The following is an 8,183-nucleotide window of genomic DNA, read 5'->3' on the forward strand; positions in this document are numbered from 1 at the left end:
GAGATCATGGGTGTGCGCGAGAAATGGAAAAGATATGGATGCTCTATTGTGTGTGATGGATGGTATGACACTAGGCGCACGCCTATTATTAACTTTCTTGCATGCTGTATTCATGGGTCAATATTTTTGAAAGCTGTAGACACGTCTGGGGAAACAAAGACACGGAATTCATTTTTAAGCATCTCAAACAGGTTATCAGAGAGGTTGGCCCAGCAAATGTTGTGCAGGTATGCATGGACAATGCAACCAATTGTGTTGGTGCTCGGGAGATGACTGAAAGGGAGTGCAAACACACTTTTTTTACCAGATGTGCTTGCCATTGCTTGGACCTTTTGTTTGAGGACATTGGACAGATTGGTTGGGTTACAAAAGTGCTTGAGGATGCAACAAAGATTGCCACATTTGTGACAAGAAAGCCTACTGTGTCAGCATGGAAACTTAGCAAGAAGGACTTGGTGAAGCCGTCAGCCACTCGATTTGCGTACTACTTTATTATGTTGACCAATCTTGTGGATGAGAGATGCATGCAAGGTAATTGAAAGCTTATGATTGATGACAAATCTGTGAAGATGAAGAGATCCAAGATTGAAAAGGCTATCGAGGTCTCTAACATTGTGTTTAATGCATCCTTTTAGCAAGAGGCCATTCCGATTTTGAAAATTTGTGCTCCAATTTTGAAAATTCTCCGTTTGACTGACAGCAAAGGATCCACCATGGGGCTTATGTACGAGATTACGGATTACATGGTAGAGAAAATTGAAAACATACAAGGCATTGATGCTGCAACGATGAGAGAGATTAGGGATCTATGCATTGAAAGATGGAATATGTTGCACACACCATTACATGTTGTTGGATACATGTTGCATCCTATATAGCGAGAAAGAGGGAGAGAAAATGATGGCGAGGTGCATTGGATGAGATTATTTTGGACAGGTACACCAAGGGTGATTTGACCTTGCAAAGGCACCCTTATTGATGAGTTTGACATTTATAAAGTTGAAGGCAAGTCATTTGCTCATCCAATTGCAAAAGATTCAAATAGGGTGCAAGAGGGAGTGAAATGGTGGAAAACTTTTGAGGTTTGCACACCCACTTTGCAAGCTCTTGCTTTGAGGGTGCTTTCTCAAGGGACATGTGCCTCTCCATGTGAGACAAATTGGAGCACCTTCTCTCTCATTCATACCAAGAGAAGAAATAGGCTAATTCCTTATCATTCAGAGAAGCTTGTGTACATACACACGAACTTGAGGCTCATATCCAAAATCAAAGAGCGTGGCTATGAGAGGATGGAGGTCACATGTAATGTAAATGGCCTATGAACTTTGAGAATAGCGGAATTAAGAGGATTAGAGTAAGCATTTTTGTGAGATTACTTTGAGAACTTGGAGGGTGAACTTAATTGATGGTAGCAACATAAACATAGTACTTAATTAACTTGGCATGAACAATACTTTTGCAAGAGAGAGAGTATATAGATATCATGACAATAGATGAGGATTGGATTTACTTGGAGCCGGTCCCCCCTCCAAAATTCATTTGTATTATAGATTCTCCCATCAAGAGAGACTTTGTTACAATACAATCTTTGTGTTCCTTGTGACCTTGGTGATGCTATGAAGATGGAAAGCTTCATGCATCACGAGCTTAACATAAACTTTGCAAAAAGCATTAACTATCCCAAGCCTCAGTGCCAAGGCCTCAAACACCTTCGAAGGTGGAGAGAGCTAGCGAAGAATGAGGGTAGGGAAGAGGAAGAAGAAACATTCCATAGAAAAAAGAAATAGTTCCTCTCTTATCATCACTCTTCTTGCTTAGCATAGCATAACAGCATAGTAATGAAGATGAATAAGATGATGAAGAAGATGGCAAGCTTAAGCATTGAATCATGGCTCTTGGTTGGATTTGCATTCCATAGCCAAGAGTGTTGTGGTGTAGGCTCTCCACTTCTCAACAAACTTGGAGAAGGAGATGGAGCTCTTGCATTTTTCACTCCACACAATGAGAGAATGTGTGTGTGTGTGTGGGAGAGTATACCCCCCCTCATGCTTGGTCCACCTCTCTCTCTCTCTCTCTCTCTCTCTCTCTCTCTCTCTCTCTCTCTCTCTCTCTCTCTCAGTATTTTATTATTTCTTTTGGACATGTATCCTCTTTTTCCTCTTTGAGAGAAAGAACGTAATTATTTATTTTTATGTATCTAAGCTCTCATTGGACCTCTTTAAAACCTATCCAATAGCATTCAAACACATCATGAGGGCCACATGTGGAGGATCATTTGAACATGTGTTTTTTATGTTTATTTAAGTCATTTGGTTGAGTTGAATACTTCAAAAGACTTATTCAATCAAGCATGGCATGTTCATGTCTCTTGAGAGTTATCTTTGAAAATAAATACGTCAAGAACTTTAGTCATTTAAGCAATCGAGAAACACCTCAAGCTTTTGGGTAAAGATCCTGCTAACACTTAGCAAGCCAACAAGCACCTCATGCTTGGGTAAGATTCCCACCTCAAGGTCAGCCCTAGCTTGCCTAAGGTCAAAAGACTTTTGAACACTAACTTTTGGAGGTCTTTAATGAAGCTAACCCTACGGTCTTCAAGCTCCATCAGATAGCATTTCTCTTTAACATACCATCTCTCATTTGGACCCCTTTTATCCTTGGCCTCGTGTGTTGAGATAGATCCATAAACACATGTCTATATATAACCCTTGTTCCTGTTTATTCTCCCACATTATAAATGATCAGTTTAATATGAGAAAATAATTTGGGTTGGTTAGATATTAGATTTTATGACATTACCTCTCTCTTGAAATCATAGTCATCCTCGACTATGAGGTAGAAGAGATAAAGTCTTAGTCATTAGTCTACGTTTCTTAGCGGGTAGCGGATCCCTTTTTACCCTAAGACATCATTCCAGAATGGATGACTAGTCCATTTGGTGCTTGGGAGACGTAGCTTCCACAAGCATGTATGCTCTTTAGTCCATATCGTACTCCCAAAGTAGAGTGACAAATTCTGTGTGTGTGTGTGTGTGTGTGTGTGAGAGAGAGAGAGAGAGAGAGAGAGTATGGTATACTCTCTCTCTCTCTCTCTCTCTCTCTCTCTCTCTCTCTCTCTCTCTCTCTCTCTCTCTCTCTCGTATTATTTTATTATTTCATTTGGACATGTGTCCTCTTTTTCCTCTTTGAGAGAAAGAACTTAATTATTTATTTTTATGTATCTAAGTTCTCATTGGACCCCTTTAAAAGCTATTGGATGACCCCTTTAAAACCTATCCAATAGCATTCAAATACATCATGAGGGCCACATGTGGAGGATCATTTGAACATGTGTCTTTTATTCTTATTAAGTCATTTGGTTGAATTGAATACTTCAAAGACTTAGTCAATCAAGCATGGCAAGTTCATGTCTCTTGAGAGTTATCTTTGAATTGAATACTTCAAGAACTTTAGTCATTTAAGCATGTGAGAAACACCTCAAGCTTTTTGATAAAGTTCCCACTAACACTTAACAAGGCAACAAGCACCTCATGCTTGGGTAGGATTCCCAACTCAAGGTCGGCCCTAACTTGCCTAAGGTCAAAAGACTTTTTAAAACTAACTTTTGTAGGTCTTTAATGAAGCTAACCCTACGGTCTTCAAGCTCCATTAGGTAAGCATTGCTCTTTAACATACCATCTCTCATTTGGACCCCTTCTACCCTTGGCCCCGTGTTGAGACAGATCCATAAACACATGTCTATATTCTGACCCTTGTTCTTGTTTATTCTCCCATATTAAATGATCAGTTTTATATGAGAAAACCATTTGGGTTGGTTAGATATTAGATTTTATGACATCGATTGGAAATGCTCAATAAGGAAAAAGATGAGGACCGCTTGCTTGTCTTGTAAGAGATTCAGGAGGCCATTGTAAAGATTACTACAGATGCGATAGAGCCTATTCCCATTGCTGGTACTGGTAATATTGGAGCATCATGCTCAGTTGGTGGTGATGAGGATAAGGATGAGGAAGAGGACGAGGACGAGGATGATGCTGCTTATGACGATGAGGATGTGAGCTATGGTGAGAGTTAGAGCTCATTGCACCTGTCCGCTTGCTTATGGACCATGGTTTTGAACATTTACTTATGACGTATGGTGTTCATTGTTGACTCTACAGTTTAGATTCTTGACTCTAGTCTCTACTTATGTTTTGGATTCAGTCTTCAGGAGACTACACTCCTGAATATTTTTTGGCTTGCTTCTACAGTCCTCACTCCTTTTTGTTTGAAGGTTACTTTATTACTTAGAGGCACCATCTCTCCACTTATTATTCTCTGTCTACATGCTTGATTGACACATGGTCATTGACTGAAGTCTGATTGGAATTTGGTGTACCCACCAGTGACTAACCGTCACCCGTGTCACGTGTGCAGATTGAGCAACAAGCTAGTCTCTAAATTCTAATTTCTAAAGTTCTATGGTTTTGTCTTCATGTATAAAGTTTTAAATATGTATTACTTTATTTTGGCATCCTATGTAGTAGGCTATCTGAAGACAACGTGTGGAATTTTGAATAGTCTGATCCGTACTTTCGTACCCGTGTCCGTCCGACGTGTGATTGACATATGGAAAAACTATGTTGCTAATCATACAATAAGAGGACAAGGCTCCTCAGACAGTCAACAAGCTCAAGTCAGAAGAAAAAACCGACTGCATTTGCTCTGTCCTTTTTTAATTCTCACCAAAGCTGTGACCAAGAATGGGCTTGAGATGAGTGCATATCTTCATGCATTGATATGCCAACACATACTCGATCACTTTTGCTATGATGCGAGCCAGCTTCTGCTCGAAAAGCTATGCAACTTTCCTACCTTGATAATAGAGCCCCCCCACCATTGTGCGCCCAGTTTGGCTTCCCTCAATGTGTATCCCCCTCTCTTCCGTGTGCACCATCTCTCTCTTGCCTCGCGATCGTGGACTATTGCATCACTAAGACCATGCTGACAAAAAAAATCCCTCCCTCTCTATGTGCCTTTGGTTGCACATGCCCCATATGTCTCTCTCTCTCTCTCTCTCTCTCTCTCTCTCTCTCTCGCATGGCACCTCCCCATTTTTTCACCTCAAATAGTCTTGTGAGATTCTTTTTAATGGGCACCTAAAAAAGATTGGCACCACCCACTTCTTGTATTCCCAAAATTGATCATGGCCTCCATCATTTGATGAATCTGAGCCGTCGACAGTCGACGCCATGCATCTCACTCGTGGCATAATACATCGTGAGTTCCACTTTCCACCAGGTAAAGACTGCGTAAACGTTAAGGAGAAGAAGCGCAGCTGGTGAGATGGAGCAGGACAGAGAAAGGTAAGCAGGTCCTTCTTGGTCGCATGTTTTCCTTAGTCTGTTTTTTGAATGGACCCTCCAGCTAAGCGCCATGCATTTTACAGAGCTCGCAAGGAAGATGTATACATCTGATACATAATGTCGTCTCTAGTCTTTGATTACCGTCTACTAATTCCTCTCCTACGTTCCTTTGATTACAGAAAGGACGAGGTGCAGCAGCTGACGGATGTGAAGGATCCAGGCTGGAGATGGCCTACCCATGAAAAATGGTGGTCCGACTTGGAAGGAACATGGAAGACGAGAGAAACAACCGGCTCCAACAACAGCGACAATCTGCGCGATGGTGTTGTGTGTCCTTTTGAGGTCACAACGCTCATCAACGAGGAGGACACCCGTGATGTCAAGGTCCAGCTCCGCTCACCTTACCTTATTGGTGTTCTGCGCAAGTGCTTGCCCCACGTAGCGGAGACCCTTTGCTCTGAAGAACCTGAGATCGATGCCAAGGACCTCTTCCTCATATGGCCGGCACTTCGCCAAGAACTAGAATTAACTCAAGAGGGATCCACTCATGGACTTGGTGATATCCCGCAGGTCGATGCCAATGGAGGCAAGGGCCAAAGCAATACCTTACAAGGTCTGTTTCCCCCTCTCTCTAATTTACCACAACCCCCCTCTCTTAAAAGGTTTCTGAATTGATGGACTTTGCGTTGATTGACAAACAGAAGCTCTTCATGATGGCAACGGCAATGAGCAAGTTAATATGCTTTCATGTGATTCTGAGGCTGAATGTGATGCTCATGCCGTCAGTCACTTCCATCTCCTGCACCTACTCAGATTCTTACAAGAGCATTTCAAAGACACCTCTGCCAGGTTTGCTTGGATGAAACAGAAGGGTATTGTTTCTTATAACATGCTCTGGGCCTTTTTCACCCCAGGCTTAGAAGTTCGACGCCTGTGCGCTCTCTCTGGCCAAGCATGCCATGCTATTGTACAATCTCCAGGGAAGTATGACCATCGCAGTTGGGCACCTGAAGAAAATGCCTTCGTTATCAAGCTTAGAGTGATGGACTACAATGCAGAGAGGTATCGGAAGTGCATCATGAATGTTAAGATTGAGGAGTTTGATGGGGAGGTTCCCTTTACCTCTTTGTCAGTTTGCCCCTGGTCTTTCTTCTTGGAAGAAGAGAGGCATTGTATCATGGAAACTATCGAACATCGAGGGGGCCTTTTCTATGCATGTGCGATGGAGGAACCCTTTCATTTTATGCATTTCCAAGGGTCCTTGGGGTACTATGAAAGAGCTCTGAACGGATGCTTCCAGTTACGGAGGGTGAATGCAGATGGACGGGTGATGGTGGATTTGCTTAGCTTAGCAAGGGCCAACCCTGAATGGCCACTTGGTAATGCTCAACCACCAATAGAGCTGATGCGAGGAATTGACAAAGGGACACGGAAGCAGGAGAAGCCTTCAGCTCAAGAGCTCCAATTTGCGCCTTCCGTAGTGTACGGATTTTCTTTCAGTCTCAAAAAGTGGGGTTGCTTTGATGTGGGGGGTCTGAGGAAGATATCTTTCAATGATCGAGCTTATGATCAGCTGGTGATGGAGAGTGCAAAGCAGAAGGAGATGCTGAGGGCCATTGTTGCAACCCACTTGTCAGAGAAGGATGAAAGAGGCAGGGGGTTGGATTTGGTGGCGGAAAAGGGGGAAGGATGTATAGTGTTGTGTTATGGGCCTCCTGGCACAGGTAAGACACTAACAGCAGAGACTCTGGCCGAAACTCTGCACAGGCCCTTGTGGGCCATCAGTGCGTTTGAGCTTGGACAGGAGGCCGGTGAGCTGGAGATACACCTTCGCCAAGTTCTTAGCACAGCTCTGAGGTGGCGTGCGGTAGTACTACTTGACGAAGCAGATGCCTATTTGGAGAGCCGCACATCCAATGTGGACATCAAACGCAACCTCATGACAGGTGTTTTTCTCCGTCTACTCGAGTATTATGCAGGGGTTCTCTTCTTAACCACCAATCGTGTGCGAGCTTTTGACCAGGCGTTCTTGTCTCGCATCTCACTGTGCATCCGGTACGCTGCCCTTGATGATCGGCGCCGTTCTCTGATCTGGAAAAGTCTTTTGGGACGTGCAGGCCTGGATACTTCTCAAGTTACAGAAACAAGCGTTGCCAGCCTTGTTCTCTGTGGGCAACCATTTAATGGGCGTGAGATTCGCAACATTGTCACCCTGGCTCACACATGGGCTGAAAGCAGAGCACAGCCACTCAGTCTGGCCGATGTACAAGATGCCCTTCAGCTAGTGATGCGGGGCTCCAGAGAGCTACTTGAAGATTTTGAGGAGTCCACTCTCTGAGTTTACCACAGAAGGATATTAGACTTGGAAACTAGCGTTTCACTGCTTAATTTTTATTAGCTTTTTAAGTGCACCTGCATGCATAAACCTGGATGTTCTTGGTGCTCAAAGAATATTTTCAACCATCAAAAGCCTTGTGACTGCAAATTCTGAGGCCACATCTACAAGTGATTGTGGGTTGCTTTTATTAAAATGGTTGCTTCGGTTGCATGTAGCAGATGAAGAAAGACCTTCAGAGGAGGTGCCGTTCGGCAAATATTATTTTTAACCATAAACGATTTCTTTCAATGATTCTTGAAAAGGGAAATTGTAGCTAGTTAGTGTTTTTCTATATCGTTTTTCTCAACTCTCAAGCGCAATGTAATATCTTGTCCTCTTGCTCTAAGCAATGTCTGAGCAATCCTCAACATTATATACCACGGGGTATCAAAGGAAGCCCTAGCAGTGGGATCAATGGAGGGGAATTTGGGTGCCTTTTCTAGGGCAATCTTTATCGTGCAC

At 43.1% G+C, this 8,183-nt stretch overlaps 1 pseudogene across 1 annotated transcript; it reads left to right on the forward strand.

Moving 5' to 3' along the window:
* The first annotated feature begins 5,188 nt into the window (after positions 1-5,188).
* On the forward strand, positions 5,189-7,973 carry LOC147433468 (uncharacterized; annotated as a pseudogene). Its single transcript, XR_015185270.1, has 3 exons — positions 5,189-5,344; positions 5,524-5,957; positions 6,046-7,973. The product of XR_015185270.1 is annotated as an uncharacterized LOC147433468 (transcript).
* Positions 7,974-8,183: the final 210 nt, after the last annotated feature.

Source organism: Adiantum capillus-veneris, chromosome 19 (genome assembly GCF_014529385.1).
Source record: "Adiantum capillus-veneris isolate H3 chromosome 19, ASM1452938v2, whole genome shotgun sequence".
In the NCBI taxonomy this organism is placed as follows: Eukaryota; Viridiplantae; Streptophyta; class Polypodiopsida; order Polypodiales; family Pteridaceae; genus Adiantum; species Adiantum capillus-veneris.